This window comes from Diadema setosum, chromosome 3, assembly GCF_964275005.1.
Source record: "Diadema setosum chromosome 3, eeDiaSeto1, whole genome shotgun sequence".
Taxonomy (NCBI): domain Eukaryota; kingdom Metazoa; phylum Echinodermata; class Echinoidea; order Diadematoida; family Diadematidae; genus Diadema; species Diadema setosum.
In genome coordinates this window covers 45,364,082-45,385,476 of record NC_092687.1, presented here as the reverse complement: position 1 = coordinate 45,385,476, position 21,395 = coordinate 45,364,082, and positions in this window count along the sequence as shown.

The window sequence follows — 21,395 nt, the reverse complement described above, 5'->3', positions numbered from 1 at the left end:
CATAAATACCATGATTGAGATCTTGAAATAAATTCGTTGCTTTACTAGTACCCCCCCCCCACCTTCTCTGACAGATCTTCAAACAATCATGTACTATGTAGTACGCTGCAAGTCCCAACTCCATCACAATAAAGAAGAATCTGAGGGACAAAAAAAAACCACCAAGGCACATGCTAATATTCTTATTCATTTTTCAAATGTACTGTGAATATCATGCATATAATACAAATCAAAAAGTAGAATTAAATTATTCAAATTTTGCATGATTATCAAATCTATTTGTATTACGTTACATGTGCATGGTTTTCAAAGATGATATGATTATGACCACATTATAGCTTGCATGGATCGTTCTCAAATTCAGGGTTTTATGGTATTGTTGATAACCACAAGAGGAAGACTTCATAGTTGCGAATATTATGAAAAAAATAAAAGACAAATACGCCTATAATAATTATGCTACCAACTTAAAATACATAATACATGCATTACATTAATGGGACATTCATTTTACATAATACATATATATTACATAATTTATACAAACAGCTCTATGGAGCATAGGCCTATATCTATCACTTGCGTTACAAAATTTGCACAAGTGAGTGCCCAGTCCCATAAAACGTACATGCTTGTCATAAGCTAATAGGGTTTATTCCCTGTTGCACAGACAGATGAAGTAACTACCGCAATAGCTATGAGCAGGAAGTCCTAAAGGCGTTCTTTTCAAACTGAGGTTGTCGATGGGTCAAACGAGAAGTTCCAATATGCAGCCTATACACGAATTTTCCAATTATGATCATAAATGTGACGATGCATCAGAAAACCAACAACAAAAAAAAAAAAAAAAAAAAAAAAAAAAAACCCGCCGCACCCTGATTTTGCGCGTGGACTCAAAATAGGTGAAATGGGTGAACTTATAGTCGATCTCTTTGAATATCTTCAGAAAGAGAAATTCTTCTTTGTAATTACTTTAAATTTTGAGTTTGTAAAACGAATGTGGAACTGTTTTCAGCAGTTTTTACAGAACACTATTTTTTTTTTTTTAGAATGGTGCAGACAGTACAAAATGTCTGCGACATGTCGAGACCCTTTTTCATTTCATGAAAACCCTTTACTCACTCTTCACTTGCAACTCTGATAACTTTTGAAAGGATAGTGCTACTGTATATAAAGTTGTAGTATATGCATCCATGAATAGAATGTGTCTAACCAGTGTGGACAATTTCAGGTTAATCTGATAATTCCTTTATTATAGTTATCACAGATTTTAAGATCCTGTTTTGGTTTTTTGTCTCATTAATTGCACCTCGTGCAACATGGTGAGATTAAGCACTACTGTAATAGACCTTAAACTTCAAAGATTCTTTTCTCAGTAAAGACTTTTTTCAAAGTGTGTACTTTCTCTTCATTATCTAGACATCTAGGTCGGAAAGGAGCAGTTGTATACATCAGTAATGCATCGTTTTGAAGCTCAGAGTCTGCTTTTTTTAGAATTTGGCCATAACACGTCTGGCGACTTTTTTTTTTTTGGGGGGGGGGGATGCATGCATGGGTCACAAAAAAAAAATGAGATAATAAAAGATGTAACAGGAAAATCACAAAATTTATATGTCTCCTGTATTTCAAAGCATCGTCCAACATGATAAAAATACTTCTAACCAATGATCAAAAAACACTAGTATACAATAAAAGTCCCCTCAATGCCGCTATTTATTACTTTCAACAAAATTACTGGTCTATACTATAATGTGTATATGCCAGCAAACTGTGGGTATATAAGGTTATTAGGTATATAATAGAAGACAATACTTCATCATTGCTGACAACAGAGGACCTTGGTCCTTCATGTGTTAATTGGCGGGGAAAGGCTCACCCTGATAACGGCTCTCTTTAGGAAGAAGAAAAAAACAAAAGGAAACAAAGTAAAGCAAAGTAAAATCAAACAAAACGTAGGAAAAGCCGATAAGTCCACTTTAACCAATCAACAAGTCGCATGTGTCCGGTGATTTCAAGCGAGCTTAAATGCATATTTAATTAGAACTGAAATTTAACGATCTGCAGCATACTCTAGACTGCTGAGGCCATTCAGACATGTAGGTCTAATTGTAGATCGTGATGTTTCTGCGTGTGCGTCTTTTCACTATCTACTAATAGTTTATGGCGGTGAAACTAGCGGGGGAAGGTGTGGGATGGAGTTCTTCCTCCTTCACGTGGTAGTTTTTGAATTTTTAGAATCGAAGTTCAACGATCTGGTGCACTCTCTTGGTGAAATTTTGAGAAAGTTTTCAATTAAAAGAGTGAGCAAAATAAACATTGAGTGATTTGGTAACCTAACGGTTGAGTATTAAAATCATACAGTGCTGTTATAAGCGTAAGCGCTGACGCACCTTTCAATGACAAAGGCGCTCTCTGTACTGCAGGTGTGCTAGTTTCAAGATTACTAGACAAGAATTAGTAACCCATTGTGGACGAGCAGATTTTGCTACAACACGCATTTCCCATAGACACTTGCCCGAGTATACTCGTGACTCGTCCTCAACGTTGTAATAATACAAATTATAATGATCACAATAGCGGTAAAGAGTTACGCATTTACCCCATATACCAAGTTGTATACGTCACTTGATAAACATTTAGTGACACCGTCCCATCAGAGGCAGAAGAGAATCGTTTTTATAGTGATCAGAAATATGGAAATATATACGAGGTGACAATGACGAAGATTACGAAATAATAACAAAATGATAATAATAGCTTCGTAAACATTGTTCTTGAAAAATAAGGAAGTTCTTCGATCCGCAATATTTTCTCAATTTATCGCCATAATATGCCGTTACCATGGCAACGCAGTTGTCAATACATTCGAAAAATGCGTCTTGCACATCTTTACCCCGATACTAAGAATGGGGTGTATATGGCAAGCTTCGTGAACATCTTTCCTAGAAAAAGAAAAGTGGAACTTTTCCGATCCCTATCTCCTATTTCCCGATCTATCGCCGTAATATGCCGTCACCATGGCAACACAGTTTCTGACACATTAAGAAACGTGATTTGTACAACATTACCCAAGACCACCAACAACACAAACTTGTATCTACGAACTTTTCAAGGACACATAGTGTCTGGTACCATTTCCACTATTGGAAATATGGAAATTAGCTCATTATGCTAATTATGATAATATTATTTAAAACACTTGTACCGTTTGAAAGTATATAAAAACCGATGTTAAAAATGGACACCTTGTCATAGAAACCTAATAAAAAAAAACGTACTTTTTTGTTTTTGTTTACAGGCTTCCTGCATTGAAATTGCCAAGATATTATAGGCATACATATTGCGCTAATTAGGTGAATATGCCATTATTAGGCGATTTACTGTAATTGCCCTATAGGCTGCCAAGGTGACAACAAAGCTTAATTTACTTTAATGCCCATCTACAATGTAAGACATGAAGCAACAACAACAACAACAACAACAAAAATGTACTTTTCAACTTTTCCCGGTCAACTACGTGGTGTGTCATGTAGTGCTGCGATACTATTGTATTAATTATGAAGAGTTTGTTCGCAAAAACCGATAAGTCCATTTTTGAAGATTTTGAAGTAAGGTCTCTGTCATAAAGTACAAAATAATACTTTTAAAATTATATATTGGTCACTACATAAAGGTACATTTTTAAAGTTATGGTCAAAAGAAGCAAAATTTTTCTTATTATTCTCTTTATTTTTCTTGACCTTTAATCGCAAATATCTCCATTTGGCAAATATGGACTTATCGGTTTTGCGAACAAACTCTTCATATGCAAATTAGCTCATTATGCTAATTATGCTATTCTAGACACTTGCAACATTTGGAATTGGAAACAGGTGTTATAGATAGATACCTCAGGTTAGAACAAATCTTGAAAAGTCGTGTAATTTCTGTTTTCAGGCATCCTCAGAGCAATTATATTGCACATAATGCTGATGACTATGATTATGCTAATTATGCTAAAAAAAAAAAAAAAAGTTACCCAAGGTTGCGAAGGTGGCAACCAAACTATAGAATACCCTTCCAGAACACGAATTAATAACCTTGTACTTAACAACTTTTCCAGATCATGTACATGTTCTATGCGTCGACTATGCACTGGACTATGCTCGCAAGTGTTATGGTGTCGTTTGTATTTTGGAACACATCCAACTACAGTACTCAAGTCGCATGTACTCACCCTTATATCCGGGACATGTATTTCCACATATGTCGCGGCATGAAGTAGAGTGGTCGTTATGCTCTACAGTTCATTCGTCTCACAGCACGTATACTGCCTCTGGCTCTGGCTGTACAAAGTTAGTAATTGACAGAAAAATTAGTTATTACAACCCGAATAAGATCGATAGGGAATGAAACACAGTACCTTCTCTATAGCTTCTACAGAATGCTTACTTTAACCGGTTTTAAAATCCTATACCCTCCCCAGTTTGCATCACAGTTGGTAAAAGTTGACATCCGACCTCAAACTCCATTGCTTTACGCTTTGTCATCTGTGTTGAATGTCTTTGTCACTAAGGATTTTTCTGCGTGTTAAAACCGTTATGGCCTTCTAAATAGTTTCCATAGAAAATCCATAATATAGATATTACACACATTTTTCCTTTTTTATTTAGTCTAGGATTATGTGTGTGTGTCTGTGGGTGTCGGTGTAAAGAGATCAATTTTGACGTATAGAGACGATGCATTTGCACAGGGACAAAAATTTTAATTATAACCCTTACAACCACAGGGCAGAAACCTTATGTCTTTTTTCAAGAGTAATTTCCACTTTATATTCGATTTGGTGTGTCTTTTAAGGCACAGTCAGTTTCCGATAGTTATTTGCATTAAGGACATACCTGTCAAAGACTCTTTTGTGTCTAAATTTGATTTGACTATTTTTAGCGGTCAGCCTAGTGTAGTTAGAGGGTCCGTTATCAAAGCCTCCAGTTCTGCCATTTGTCTCTCTTGAAAATATTTACCACCGTGCCTTCAAAAAATCAAATTTATGATGATATTCGGTTGAAGTTTGAAAAAGTGGACTTAGTTCTGCATTGTGATACTTTGCAGGATAGGTCGCTGCGTTAATCTAACATATATAGTGTTAGTAACGATGAAAAAACGGCTGGTTTTGGTGTCCTGACTTGATTGTCGGTGAAAGGTCACATCCGATCGAGCTGCTCATAAGGTAGCGCACTCTTTTTTAGTGTTATGTGTGGACAGATCGATGAGGAGTGGGCATGGACAATACGTTGATAGATCTATGCACCGTCATTTATATTGTCATATACTTTTAGAAGCATTTTAAATATTGATTAGCAACAACTAACAACAACTTTTATAGAATGAATTATTCCTTAAGAGACAAGTTGTCGGTGTTTTTTCAAGAATAAAGAGAGAAAGAGAAAAAGTTTCCTGTAAGTTTTAAAGCTGCAAATTGTTTATTTATACACTCTATCATGATATAAGAAACTTTACAACTTGGCAAACCACGGCCACTGGGACATTTCTATCAGCAATTAATTGCTTGGTGTTTGACTCGACAGAATTTCCTTTGTTATCTGTTTCTGAACAAAGACGAAAACGTCTGCTCATTTCAACATGGTTTTGGAGCTATTTCTTGGCAACTAGTTAAACTGTCATCTTTAAAATGGCCCAAAACGATTCGATGAACGTTTCTCACTTACTTTCTTGCAGAAAAGTTAATGATTGAGGGTATTTGAAGTTTTTGTGAACTTTCTATTGAAAAAAGGTGCAGTAATCATCGTTTCGACTGATTTCGCTAGTGGTGGTGAAGCCTTCTTTGATTTGGACGCCGTTCAAATACCATGTCAGAGCAGCCGAGCCGTGGATGTCATTTCCGGAGCATATTGCGGTGACTTCACGGCCAGCAAGGAGAGGCGAGGGTACCTCGAGGTTCATTGTCATTGCAACTGAAAGAATAATAACAGAAAATAAGAGGAATTATTCTGAGTCTTGAAGAAAATAATGAACACACACTCACAATGGAACACACACACACGCTCACGCTCGCGCTCCGCACACACACATAGTTGTTGCGGGTAATTGCATCAATTGACTTATGTATACATATCATTTATAAGGGGAGTATAGTGGTCAAATGTGGGCTCCAGGGTAAACAAATTTAAAATGAGTTTATACACAACGTATGGATGGAAAATCGTTGCAATATTGAAAACTGTAGCAATAATATAAGGCTATAAGCTCGGTCTTTTATCACCTTATTATTCTCCTATTGCCATGCTAACTTCCCACTTTCAGTATTGAAGAGCTCTTAACATCAACATCAATCTACGGAAAAACGAGCGATGTAATAATGAAAATTAATAACTAGATTAAAACGATCCTACTCCTTACCACTATAGTAAATATTCATGAGAAGAATCCCGACCTGAACCAACACTCGGCTGTCAGTCATTTTGATGAGATTCCTGGATAACATGAGAAACCTGCTGGATAAAATAAAGAAGATAAAATTTAATAGGCCAGTTACCATGTTATTATAGGCATTCACAAAGACGTAGGCTTAATACATAATGTATCAGTAAAAGCATTCATTACTCACCACGTACAATTTTGTTGTATTCAACTTTAGTGACCTGGAAAAGAAGAATGGGTATCAAGAATAAGAAAAAATAGTAGTTTGACAGGGAAAAAAAAAAAAAGAAAGAAACTCATCATACCCCGACTTCTATACAGATACTCACAATATGCATTGGTATGTGGAAATCATTAGAAGAAATTTCTTTTCAAATTTCCGGAGATGCCCTACTTGTCTACGTCCTTTGGTTGAAAGCTGGTTTCAATCATATTTCGTCTCCAAACTTCCTTGTTTTTATTGAGTCACTGATAGGAAAGGGACAAGTTACGTGAGGAAATCAACAATATTCCTCCGCCCAGCGTCAGAAAACATCTGGTCTGACGCTTTTCAATCTAATTTCGACACGGCGCTTGAATCCTTTGCTCTAACAGAGTTTGGTCTTTAAAGCCTTCTTCACCTTACACATTCCATACTGGAACGTTTCAAATGTACATTTCTAACCTATGTTTGATCATACTGTTGCTAATAGTGACTATACTTTGCAGAAACATTTGCATTTTTGTCAGACATTAAAATAATTGTCTTTACATTCTCAATCCCTATTTCATCAGTATTTTGCTGATAAGAGCTTTATACATTCAATTTGCAATCTGCTAAGTTCATCATGTTCATAATGTCTCTACGGTTCCATCGGAGAGCAGGCAATTTCAAGTAATTTGACAATGGTGGCATAATAACTGTATTATGTTTCCTCTCTGAAATTATTCAGTCATATCAACAAAACTGATGTCATCAAATGCATTGTGTTCAGTGCCGATTTTCGCTACAGATATTAATTAAGCATGTTTACTAATATAAATTTGTATCAGTAATATGAAACTGACAAATTTTCCGAAAAAATTTGCATGTTTTACGGACTTGAATAACATTTTTATTTTTTTTTTATTTGGATGGTATGAATTAATCTGTATTCTTACTCATCATATAAGTTCGCTACAGATAGATTTAAAATGACTTCTAATTGATGCAATTACTGAAAGCGGTATTAGAAGCAGCATGTTCATTTAGCGAAACAGGTTAGAATATAAAAACAGCCGAAAGTCAATGGACCATATGACAACGAATTTAAAAAATAAATGATGTTGAAATGACATAACTTTGAATGAATGGTCATTAATGGACGAATCAATCAAAAATGGGAAACAAGGCACCACCTACACTGCCAAAAAAAAGAAGAAAGATTGGTGTTAGATTTAACAAATCAGTGTCAATACAAGACCTCACCGACAAGCGTGAAGGAAACATGTCGTGACGGTGTTGGAAAGTGTTCACCAGGAACCGCGTGGTGATAATTTGACACTGTAGCTGGTGATATTTTTGACACTGCGCTCCATGGTGTTAACTCAACAATGACACTATCATAATATCATGATGCTGATTTGCCATGTTGGTGTTAATTTCAATGGTATTACACGCCCAGAGAGTGTGAAAAGGAGACCCCGTATACACACTCTACTGTCATTGTGGTGAAAATGTGTTCAATTTTTTTTTAAGTACTCTATCAGGAACTTCTTGTTCGTCTTGTTGAAGTTCAAAATCAACAAGAAGAACAGGAACTAATCACACATTATAATATATGTCTATATACTGAAGCAGACACCCGTAAATAATGTAACACCTCAAATGAGCACCGAAAATTTAAGTCCAGCTCGATGTTTCATATTGAACACCAGACTTTTTGCAGTGTATCATTACTGGATTTTAAAATCAATAACCTACATGTTGTTATATTTACCACCAAGCTATATCCGCAGAGAATCTCACTTTTTGTTGCGCTTGTTTTCACTGCCTGGCAATTTACCGTTTTTTGTTGACGTTTGTCATTCTATATACAGGTTCCGCGTGAAAATATACACGCTGTATACTTATGTTACTATTTATGCATAGCAGACATGCACAGTGACTGTGTGCGCAGATACATGCTTTGAATTTCACTGTCATATCAATCGTGCACACATACTACATATGCATCCATGTTGTGAATGATAATAATTATCGATTATATATAACATATTCATCATCAAGAGAAAGAGAAAAAAACCTTGCGCAGCCTTTAATGACCCTTCAAAGAATTCATTAAAATGTAATTCAACGTCATAGTGACGTGTGTATCAAACCTTCGACTCATCCTCGTCCAAAACTGTCAACAAGACGCTACAAATCTTGCAAAGTAAAATTCTAGCGAACAACGATTTCGTCTTTTTTTTTCGAACTTGAAGGAGATGTATGACATCAGTGTTTGTGCTTACAGAATCATCTCGACTCCTTAAGGTAGAATGTTCGAAAACCTGCATCAGATTCCATAGGGTCTTAATTCGACAAAGTCGAGCAATATTGATATATGTGCTTGTCCTTTAAAGACAGACGTAAACGTAAGAATTCTATTTCTAATTTTTAATTACACACTTTCTGTTAAAACGAAATGATGTTATCGCTACCTCGTTAGGAAAACAACCCCACCCCCTCCAGTATTTACACACAGTCGATCAAGATATTGTGTATCACATTCTCTTAGACAATAGACCGAATTTTTAACCCTCAACTTCATAGATCATTGTTTCTTTCCTTCTAGAGCAATGTCAAGCTAAGCATTTTTCCTCTTATCATAATACAATTTCTTGCCATTTCAGAAAACATTATTATCGGGAATAACCCCTATTATTTCATAGCTCTATATTCATGATATTATACAATATGACATTATCTCTTCACCTCTTCTTCGTTAACGACTTTCAAGAATATTCAAAGACGTTATTGTTCTAAGACTTCTTCGACCACTACACTTTTACCACATCACTATTGATAACTACGCCGCAAATAAGACTATAACACTAGAAGATGTTTCAGCTGTTATAAACGCTATTTCATTATCTAACATTAATTGTCTCAACTAACACGCACGGAAACGCTTGTACCTAGCACGTCCTGTTAATATATTTCGTCTTGTACGAGTCCCTCAGATTTCTTTACCAAATCCATTTATAACATACCACTAATGGTATATTACCGATACCACAAGTGAAAGTTCTATAAGACCTTGAACCTATTAGACAGCATGCATTGTAGGGTGACTTCCGTCTGCCTCCTCAGACACGATTTTGCTGAAGAACAAGTCGTTGAGGGCGTTTGTCATTGGAACTCATCTCACTCGTTGTGGTTACGTGGTTCTTATAGAGGAGCCAAACAAGTTTGGACAATTCCTGTTTAATTGCTCTTTAAGTTGAACAGCAAAAGAAATATCGACATTTATTTTTGACCCCTTGCTGGTGACAGGAGCCTGATATCATGAAAGGTTGCAATCGTTAAAAAAACAAGATGGGGACTTCGAAGTCTGCAAATGATTTGGGAAATTTACAAAGAATTCTTCCACAAGACTTCAGGAAAAAAAAATCACCGGCGTTGTGGAAAGAAAGGCAGAGAGAGAGAGAGAGAGAGAGAAGGTACCAAGTGCGTTAACCTTATAAGGTAGTCTACTTTTGAAACGAAATCTTCAATCGTATAGTATTGATATTGGTATCGAGAAATATTTCCAGAATCATCTAGGTATCAGCTCATAATACAAAAATGGATACATTAGGGATAAGAAAAACATTTTGGTGAAAATCAAAGCGAGCAAAGAAGTTTGATGATTATGTAAAGGAAACATGTTAAGTCGCGCCATAACGCATGCGTATACGCAGCTGCCTTTACCATTCTCTCCAATGTACTTATTGATTGGATATCCGGTTGGCTATACGTTATCAAAGGTATTAACTGTATTCCGGCATTTATAGTCCCAGAAACGTGTCACACTTTCACTGTTTCATAATGTAATTCAACCTTGTTTATTTCGGTATAAACAAGAGGAATGCTCAAAAGCCTGTTCATTGCCTAATCTACTGCTGTTTCAACAGCAACACATCTAAAAAGATTCGAGTTTCTGTGCTTCCCTGTAAATAGCAAATTCACGTTTTTGTTCATTCATTGGCTACTGTATATAGCTCATGTACACAATCCAATGGCATAATTCTCTTTTCTCAGTTGGTTATAGACACTTCACTTGTTTTCAGAGCGACATAATCAGTGGCGGATTTTGCAAATTATTGATTTAGTGCTTCTATCATTCATGAACCATTTATTATCAACTATTTATGAGGAAGTAAAAAATAGCCCCGCAGAGGAATAGAAACAAAACAAAAAAGGAATAAAAAATGAAGCATATTGATGGTATACCTAAAAATTGAAATTGTATTATTATATCCGCGTATCCCACGCATTGTTGATTTATATCATGAAAATGAAAAGAAAACAAAATATACTTCATAAGAATTTATCCAAATACATGCATCCCATATTTTTAGAGTGATTAATCAACGTCAGAAGAGTAATTACATTCACCACGTGACTGGTGAATTATTAAGATTCTTTGAGATTATGCGTAACCAATGGTAACTTTGGACACCGCCTATCGATGAAGATCTGATAAAATTAAGGGTGTGGTATCGCAAATACAGATTATCATTATGAGGGTAGTGTGGGGGTGACGATGGGGATATGAAAGGGGTTGGGGTTGGGGTGAGGTTCAAGTGAGATGGGTTGAGGGGAAGAGGAGGAGGGATTGACAGCGAGTTGTTTGCTTTTGATGATTTACGATCACAAGGATGCCTAGGAGCCTACATTGTGTGTGTGTGTGTGTGTGTGTGTGTGTGTGTCCGTGTGTGTCTGTGTGTGTGTCTGTGTGTGTGTGTATGTGTGTGTGTGGGTGGGTGTCTGTGTGTGTGTTACTTTGTTACATGTTCTGTGTTTGTTAATTGCGTGCATGGTTGTTGCGGATGACATAAATACTAAATAATGAGTTGGTTGTTGTTATTTTTGTCGCTCCACTTTCACTCAGGGTCAAATTAGCACATCTGAATAAATGCAGCTTTTACAAGTCGAAAAATCGTGATAGTAACATAACCCATTAGAAGTTTAGTCATCATGTGTGTGTATATAAAAGTATTATCAAAGAAAGAAAGAAAGAAAGAAAGAAAGAAAAAATAGGAAGAAGAGGAAGAAGAAAGTAGCTCACAATAATACATGTGTAATTAATTTTCATTTTTGTCTCACTGAAACAATTACGAATGCGTGTTGATTTCGCTTTAACCACACGCAGAAAAACAAAACAAAACCCAGAAAACAAAACAAAACAAACAAACAAACAAACATAAACAAAATGAAATAAAAATAACTAAATAGATAGATAATTTATACCGATTTTTTTTTTTCATAGAGGAAATTTCGTCTACACCGGACAGAACTGAAGGTGTAGAGACGACTATTACATCATGTTGTTTTCTCCTTCTCCTATGCCGAAATGACACGCTTTTTTGTTCAGCATAATTTGTTGCTTTCCATAGACATCTATAAAGTGCTTCTTACGGTATCATTAAAGTAGTAATTTATTAGAAAACGGAAGAAATAACCATTTCTGCAGCATCAGTATCAATTTAAGCAATCACAATATTTTCCCTCTCTTTCTTTTATTCGTTACAGTATACTTTTTGTTGTTTACCATTCTCTGTCAACGTATCATTGTATTTTTTGCTTATCTCCTTTTCAGGTAATGGATAGGTTGTGCTGCACTTTTCTCTTTGTCATGGTGATGGTAGCTTGTATTCTTCCGCCGTCAGAAGGAGGTCGGGCAGATGGATGCAGATTTCAACGTGAGTATCGGTTTAATCGGTACCAATTAAGGCCCTCTGTAATAGTATGAAAGATATCGCTCTTAAATTCTCAAAACCATTATTAAAACGGTACTCAGCTACCAATGCAGCATTACAGTGTGCAGAGTGACTCCTGAAGACCCGGGAATGTGGCGATGTGTAGAGGCGGGAAATGTGCAGAATGCCATGCAATGGGAAGTCTGGCCGAGCTGGGATATATTCGAGAATCCCCGTAACGAAGTGTGTACAGCTTTATTCAATTAAATTAAATTCATTTATTTTCATTCTCATTTTTCTTCCAACAAAACATGACACAAAGTAAATCTGGAATTCTATCATAAGCATTATATACATTACAAAGTACGAAAAATGAACGATAGTCAACAAACTTATAAAGCGGATATGCATATAATACCGAAAAATACAAAGTTATGTTTAGAGGGGAAAAAAGAGAACTGAGAGGTCCACTAAAAAGCAATGCTTGTAAATTGTGGACCACTCAAATTTATCACTGATCTCTTGGGAAGTGCGTAATCAGAGACAAAAAAAAAAAAAAAAAAAACCCGACAAAACCTCAACTACAGTCAAAATGTTTGAAACTGATGAGCCGTATTATACCAGTGCCGGATCTGCGGATAGGTGGGGGCGCACCGGGCGCGCACCCCCCCCCCCCTTATTTTTTTTTTTTTTTTTTTTAACAAAAGAAAGAAAATGGATGGGGGGGGGATGGCGTGCGATCTCCCTTTAATTTTGTTTAAAAGGCACCACCTCCTTTACGGAATTCCTAGATCCGCCTCTGGTATACCCAGTGAGCCTATACGATTCGATGTACATTGAATTCGCTGACGAACACTTCTATGAGAACAGTCCTGTTGGATTCAGATTAAGATTAAGATTAAGATTCATCTTTATTGGTCTATGATAGGACAACGAAACTTTGTTTCCATTCTGGTTAATAGTACAACAATATAAACACATCTCACATCACAGTTCCGTGTTTCAATGACAGTTTTTGAATTATAGGAAAAGCGTGTAAGTAGCGAGGGAAGAGTTACACATTTGGTGAAGTATGGAAGACCAAATATTGCTGGGAGTGTTCCTGCACCGTTTTCAATGGATACGGATACCAATGCTGTCAAAGGTAAGGCGCCCTCATTGTTCTAAATTCGCTATTAGTATTATATCGTCTGTCGCTGCCGGGCACCCTAAACTGGTCCAGAGTCTGCTGCCAAGACATTCTTATCCTCAACATAAATGATTGTTGGTGAAATTGCACGTCATTTGAGCTTGTCTATGAGCAATGTCATAGTTCAAACCAGAGTAGAGGAAAAAAAAACCCTTAAAACTTCACAAAACAAATCAACGAAGGATAATTAATAGTCACTGTAGAAAATTATATCCCCTCCGTCTAACAAGATAATAACAACAACATTAATCTACAATTAATATTACAATAGTGATGATGATGTTGATGATGATGATGATGTTGATTATAATTAAAAAAATATGATCGCCATCACCATCAACTCATAATAACATATTTAAATTGTAACAGTGATATTATCAAGGAGGCCACATACTACATCCAGACATTTTTCATATTCAATATTATTCATATTTCTGTCCCCCTCCAACCCCCTCTCTCTTTCTCTCAATTATCTATCGATTTATTTGTTTATTTATTTATCTGGTTTCGATTTATTCATTTATTCATTCATCATTGATTTATCTATCTCTCAATCAATCTATCAATATATCTATTGAGTATTTGTCTATCTATCTATCTATCTATCTATCTGTCAATCTATATCTGTCTGTCAATCTTTCTATTCATCTATCTATCTATCTATCCATCTATCTATCTGTCAATCTATCTATCTATATATTTATCTATCTATCTATCTATCTATCTATCTATCTATCTATCTATCTATCTATCTATCTATGTCTCTATCTACCTATTTAATTATCTTTCACTCCATGCCCTCTTCCCTTGCTACAGTTTCTGGATGCCGCTAGTCTACGATCGAGACCAGTGTGAGTCCGTGTGGGACGACGAGTCTTGCTCGTTTTCCGTGATTCGGAAGGACCACCCGTCGAAGACTTGCGAAATCCTCGCAGGCATGCTCAAATAGACAGCCGTCTCATAGTTTCTTAGCGCCACCTAGCGACAAGAACATTACAGTCGATGACGGATAGTCCAGACATGTGCGGGGCTCACCCATGTTCGGCGCTGAGATCGTAGGGCTAGAATGAATCAAGATTTGAATGTGTAGTCTGCAGTGAGAGCAGAAAATATTGGCAGTTCATGTGGACTCTGTGATTACTAGCAGCTGTTGTAGTTTATACTATCCTTTGCGATTTTGGTATTGAATTCTTTTCAGTATAATGAAGAAAAATATTAGATACTTCGAATGTCAGTAATGTGAAATTAGAAATATTTCATTTTATTTTTTGCTAGTACTTTCGTGTCAAACGGGAATATATTATCTTTTTTTTTTCTTTTCTTTTTTGATAATACATGTGTCTCTTCTTCTACAATTCCATGTGCCACCCTGCGTTTTCGTAAATTTGTGCAAATTTTGGTCGTTTGCCAGAGACATGTGTTAGGTTTTGCTCTCTGGTTGCATCTCCCCAACACTGTAACCGAATAGATTATTAGTTTCTAACAGGTCGACAGGGGATAGCGCCCCCATGTGACGTACTCCAGAAAAACCTACGGGCAGAAAAATCTCACATTCAATAAATCTCATGAAAGCAAATTGTGTTTGGCTGCATGTTGAAGTGAAAAGCCCTTGCTGATCGAAATGGTTGGATATTGACGAGTCAGGAAAGAAATAAAATTAGCAGAAGAAGAAGAAAAAAAAAAAAGGAATAGAAGGAGGAAGAGAAGAAAAAGGAGAAAAGGGAGGCCTATTTTCTCTGTTTTTTTTTTCTTTTAATGACAAGGAATGTTTTACTTTATAATGCAAAAGGTATGAAAGAGAGGGGACATTATATCGGCAAATCTATATCAACAGTTTCAGTTGTACACATTCTTTGTTGACGTTCAAAATGTTTGTAATCGACCAAACTGATTTGGATGATGTTTATTCAGTCCTAACAAGGTAATGACAACATTATTGTCTTTCCATGGTACTCCTGCACACACTGTCAATATCATCTTTCGTCTTTTATTCAGCCGTCAGAGAAAGTAACAATAATCTGTATGAGAATAGAGATTTAGTGGTAATTATTACCCCGGTGGTGATAACCGTAGGAGAGTCTGCAGTAAAATCAATAATGTAGTAGTAACAGAATATCACTTGTTTCCTTATCCTTCACAATATTATCATTATTATTGATATTGTAACGGCGACTTATATTTGTCGAAGATGGGCAGAATATAATTCCTATTCTGTGAAGGTCCCAAAATAAAGTCCCGCTATATGTTGAAGTTCATTGTCGAAGGATGCCGAGGGTCAGATAGAAATTACAGTCATCAGGCAGAAATCACGGTTAAATGAGTTTATTATGAAGAATCACTCGAACACATTTACAGGGATGGATTTTGAGGATGTCTCGCCAGGCATGAGAGGTGCGATGCGGTGAAGGACTTAGACTGACTAATACAATAAGCTAACATAACTAGAGAAAGTTTCTGGACTGGTTGACTCTTTATCTCTTTCGTTTGTTACCATGGTTACTCTCTCGCTGTTCAAACACGGGTTTCACTATAGCTGACACACTCTTCACTCCGTCTCCCAAGCAAGTGGACTTGAAGCAAGTGAACTTTTAGATAAGCATAGAGTCTGGCTTATATACCGCTTTCAAACAAGCTCCTCTTGTTCGAGAGAGATACAGAGGACCAGTCATGAAGGTCACGAGAAAGACGTTTATCGCGCTGCGGAGTGGAGAAGGACGTCTTTGAGCGCATAGATAGGGAGCTCAAAGTCATAGGCAAGGTGGAGAGGATACAAGGACAGGAGAAAGTCAAGTTAGGAAGCAAGCAGAAAGGGTTGAAGGACAGTGAGAGTCAAGGGCAAAGGGAGCAAGCTGAAAAGGGCTGAAGGACAGTGAGAGTCAAGGACGTAGGGAGCAGGCTGTAAAGGCTGAAGGGCAGTGAGAGGCAAGGGCGAAGGGTAAGGGCAAGGACTCTGAAAGTCAAGACAAAGTTGAACTTAGGGGAGCAAGGCAAGAGTTCTGAAAGACAAAGCAAAGTCAAAGTGAGAAGGGACAAAGCGAAAGTTCTGAAGGGAGAGCAAGGTCAAAGCGAGGGAGGCACAGAATGAACTTGTGAAGGTCAGAAGAACAAGGTTAGTGAGCACAAGCTCAAAGTGGTGAGAGTATAGAATAGACTTGTGAAGGTCAGAAGAACAAAGAAGATGGACAAAGAGTGAACTCCGCTGTATGCAAAGCAACTGGGATTGGGCTAGCTAGACTAGAAATTTGCGATAGCGTTGGCGTAACATCCTGTACATAGACTTGTACAATAATCATGAAAGCAATGCAAAACATGTAATGCTATACACACAATGATACACCAAACATCTTAACCAAATGCGTGACAATGTTATGAGTACCACTTATTCTCGTCTTATCACATATCAGATGGTATAATTTAACAACTAATGTGTTATGTCAATAAGGTCAATGCATTCGTTACTTTTTTCGCAGCCTTGAATCTGCATCTCAGTTAACATCGGCTTTTTTAATTGTTATTAGATTATAAATCCACTAAAGTTCCTTATCATCCGGTAAAACGCAGAAAAGAGTTTTGTTGCTATTGCTGTTTATCATCGATGGGTCAAAGTTGTAGGTCAAAGGTCAAAATAACCTGTCGTGTATTGATGCAGGTTGCATCTAATTAGATTACCAAGATAACATGTTGTTTACAACTTGTGGATGACATGTTATTTATTTCATATCTACATACTTGTATATCGCATGTTGGGAGTACTATACTAATACATTACCCTCAGTACATGTGACTGCTATGACGCTGGTCTTTGTTCCAGTCGTCGCTATCATTCAATAAAGTCAATGGGCTAAATAAAAGGGATGCTTGCACATCAGAGCAATACAAAAGACACGTAGAGAGAGATTTTTAATGTCATGTGTGGACTCGCTTGCTTTTACACCCCCTACAAGGACCTGACTGCATGTTTGCGAGTACAGACATAGGGAACCACCCCTCGTTATTACCAGATAAAACATAACTTCCTGAACTCTAAACCAGTGTGGTTTGGGAAATAAGGAGAGATACCACTCCACCCCAAACCTGTCTCGTACGAAGCTTTACCCCATTGGGTCCAGTCTCTTATACCCTACCTCGGGGTTGGAGGATTTCCTCCTTCACCCAAATACACCTCCCTAATCCTTATTCAAATCGTATTACCCCCTCATTAGCGACCGCAAAGCCCAATTAGTGAGCCCTCCACCATTTATCCGTTCACGCCTCCCCAATTGGGCCGAGACAATGAGGCTGCTTGATTGATGGTTGTGAGTGACAGGTGACAGCCGCTCTTTCTCTCTGCAGCTTTCTCCTCAGCTTCTTCCTTTTCGCCTTCGTTTCGACTTCTTCTTCTTCATCATCAATTTCTTTTCCTCCTCCTCCTTCATTTTCGTTTGCTCTAGTTTCCTTTTTCTTATTTCCTGGGCCCCATTCTATCAAAAGATAAAATTTTAAATTTCCTTACCACACAGGCTGCCGCAGACTTACAGTCGAAATCAACTTTATAATCAATTTTAACTCATCATAAAACAGGGCCCAGGTCTTTACTTTTTGCTTCTTCTTCTTCTTCGGATGCTTCTGTGTTTTTTTGTTTTGCTTTGTTTTGTTTTGTTTTGTTTTTATACTATCCTCATCCTTCTCTTAGTCCTTCTTTTTACCATTTTATTACATGAATGCGAGCAAAATTGATATTTGTCTAAAACATGTCAAACTCAAAAACATCTTAACTTAAATTCGTGTATGTGTGTATACTGGTATCGTAAACGTCGACCTGACCGCTATGGTCTGAAGTCAGAATGCACGTGTTCTTTTATTCTTCATTCTCCACTACACTACACCTCGTATTATACATTCGGAAAGAATGACTGTGGAATGAATTATGGCACAACATGTTATTTACAGTACAGTGTAAACACAATAAAAAATTCTTGTACAGACATTAAGACTCATTTCTGGTCGATTTTGGGTATGACATTCTGCCGTGCTGTTCACACGTGTTGTAGAATATTACACTGTACTTGGGTTTTAGTACAGTAGGGCTTACCAAGGTTCTATTATAGTTCGTGACCTCATCACTGTCCCTACACAGCTGATGTACATTATCTCTCAATCGCTTCCCCTCCTGTCATCCTTTAATCAATTCTGAATAGTCAGAATAGATGCCGTGTGTCCACAATATATTTAATTTGAAAGGAAAAGACGTTGTATTGTTTATAAACTACGGCTGCATAGGGTCATGGTTGAAGGTATAGACCCCTGCCAGTTGGGCATGTGCAAATGTTTCATTAATGGTTCACGAACAGTTACGGTCCGGTATACTTGCTGCAGGTTTACCCGATGGAACTCGCTGGGAACTCAGCTAGACAGGATAAGCTGCATCAAACAGTAATGTGCATTTGACGGATGCATCGAGATTGAACCACTCAGTGACATCTTAAAGGACAAGTTCACCTTCATTAACATAAGGATTGAGAGAATGTAGCAATATTAGTAGAACACATCATTGAAAGTTTGAGGAAAATTGGACGATCGATGCAAAAGTTATGAATTTTTGAAGTTTTTGTGCAGTCACCGTTGGATGAAAAGACTCCTGCAGTGTATGATGTCACATGCGTACAACAATATAAGGAAAATATAAAGAGAATTTCACAAAATTTCATCTTTTGAAAAAAGTACACATTCCCTTGACTCGTTACTGACATATATTATGGGTAATATTATTCCCATTGCCTTTAGAAAGAGGCAAGTCAAGTGCTCTTTTATTATGCTAAAAAAGTGAAAATATGTTGAATTTTCTTTATATTTTCTTTATACTGTTGTACTCATATGACATCACGAGCTTTAGTAGTCTCCTCACCCAGCGGTTCCAACACAAAAGTTTTAAAAATTCATAACTTTTGCATCGATTGTCCAATTTTCCTCGAACTTTCACTGATGGGTTCTACCAATATTGCTGCATTCTCTCAATCCTTATGTTTATGAAGGTGAACTTGTCCTTTAAAGCAAATTGGAAAATTTTCTAAACTCGAGGAATTTCAAGCTTTAAATTTATTCATTCTCTAGTTGGGAAGTCTACAACAATTTCTGACGTCACAGTGTTAAATTTATGGAAAGAGAACTTATAAGGAATTTCCCTCTTTTTTCATTGAAGAAAGGGGGTACAAATGTCACGTTCAATGCTTCTGTACATCATGCTTGTTTATTTTAAGAAATATGAAAAAGGATATGTGTGGCAAAAGAGCATTCCCCCTCCCTCTCCCCCTCCCCCACTGCCCCTCCCCCCCCAAAAAAAAAAAAAAAAAGAAATCTTCGTACAGCCTTTATTGTCACCAAAGTAAAATACCTCCAGGCTTTACCTCGGCGGCGGCACCTAAAGTTCAACTTCCAAGTCCACGAGCCTCCACATAACAGTACGCGGGCGCCGATCGTCGGTAGAGTGCGGCCAGGAATTCCCGCGGTCCTCTCCGCTCTAGTTCCGTCGACATGTTTTATGAGTTTTCGTTCAAGTTGTTACTAAACTTCAGACAAGCCATAAAACTCGATGGCTCGGTGAAAGCCATATATTTTGCGCCAAGCCGGTGGAAGAAAGCTTCTTGGCAATCACAATAGTCTCGACCTGGAGACATTTCTCTCTTTTTTGTAGTTTAAATTTTGAAATACTTTTTATTCCAAACTTGGTGTGAATAATCAGACAAAGCATGGCTCGTTGGTGTTATCCCGGCAGTGACGGCACCGAACAATAAAGGGGTCGTGTAGTTTTAGTCGTCTGTGGAGACCTAGCTTCAGGTTTATAACAGCTTTGGGTGAGATAATGAGAAACATCTTCTAAAGTAACAAAGAGCATGTAATTTTTACATGAATTCAACGTATATCTGATGAAAACTAGTTTTGAAATGACTGAAATATCCAAAAGGGAGCAATCTTAATATAAGGTGGAACCCACGTTTTAAAACGGCCGCTATGTTTTAACTTGTTCTGGGATGTTCCAGCCATTCCAAAACCTATTTTTATCAAATGAACTTTGAATTCCTCTCTACTATTTCATAAGTGGTTTCTTGGTATCTTGCAAAAAGGTAAAAGCCCAATCCTCATCTCCACCAATACTATGCTATCCCTTTAAATGACAATCGTCAGTTACTGACGGTGATGTGTTACGAATGAATTATTCAAACGCATCCTCGTCCTTAATGAAAGACAAACCTTTCGATAATGATACGGATGATGATGACGACGTGAATTGGTTGAACTTATCAAATCTCCAAAATATGGGAAAGAAATTCACAAACACGCCAACTTGAGAGAAAAACCTAAACTGATGCCTCTATACACTAGAGCAATTTCAATACAATAATTATGGATACAACAAATATGTACAAACACACGCAAATACACTAACAAAGAAGGAAAGAAAATAAGCAAGGTACAGATTTACAGACATTGCAGCGAAAGAAAAAAAAATATGTTGCTTTAACTGATCGAGAGGCTATTTGAATTTTGAATTAAAAAAAAGCAAAACAAACAAGTTTACACTATAAATGACAAATAGAAAATTGATCTTATCTTACGAAGCACTCAATATAGTACCAAACAAAGAAACAAAAAAAAAAACTGAAAAAAGAGGTTTCTAGAACTTGAACAGTGAACGATATAAACCTGTTCTCTGCGCTTTTTCTTTTCAAATCTTGCGTTATTTTAATTCATAATTTCAAATTACTTAACTGACACACATCATGCTTAATGCGTTTTGACGGCGATGCAAAAGAAGGTTTTATAATTTCTCATTTCAATATCCTTTGAGACAGTACAGCAGTCTTTGAGGGTTTAATCTCTCATAAATGTATTTCTGATTAAGAATTCC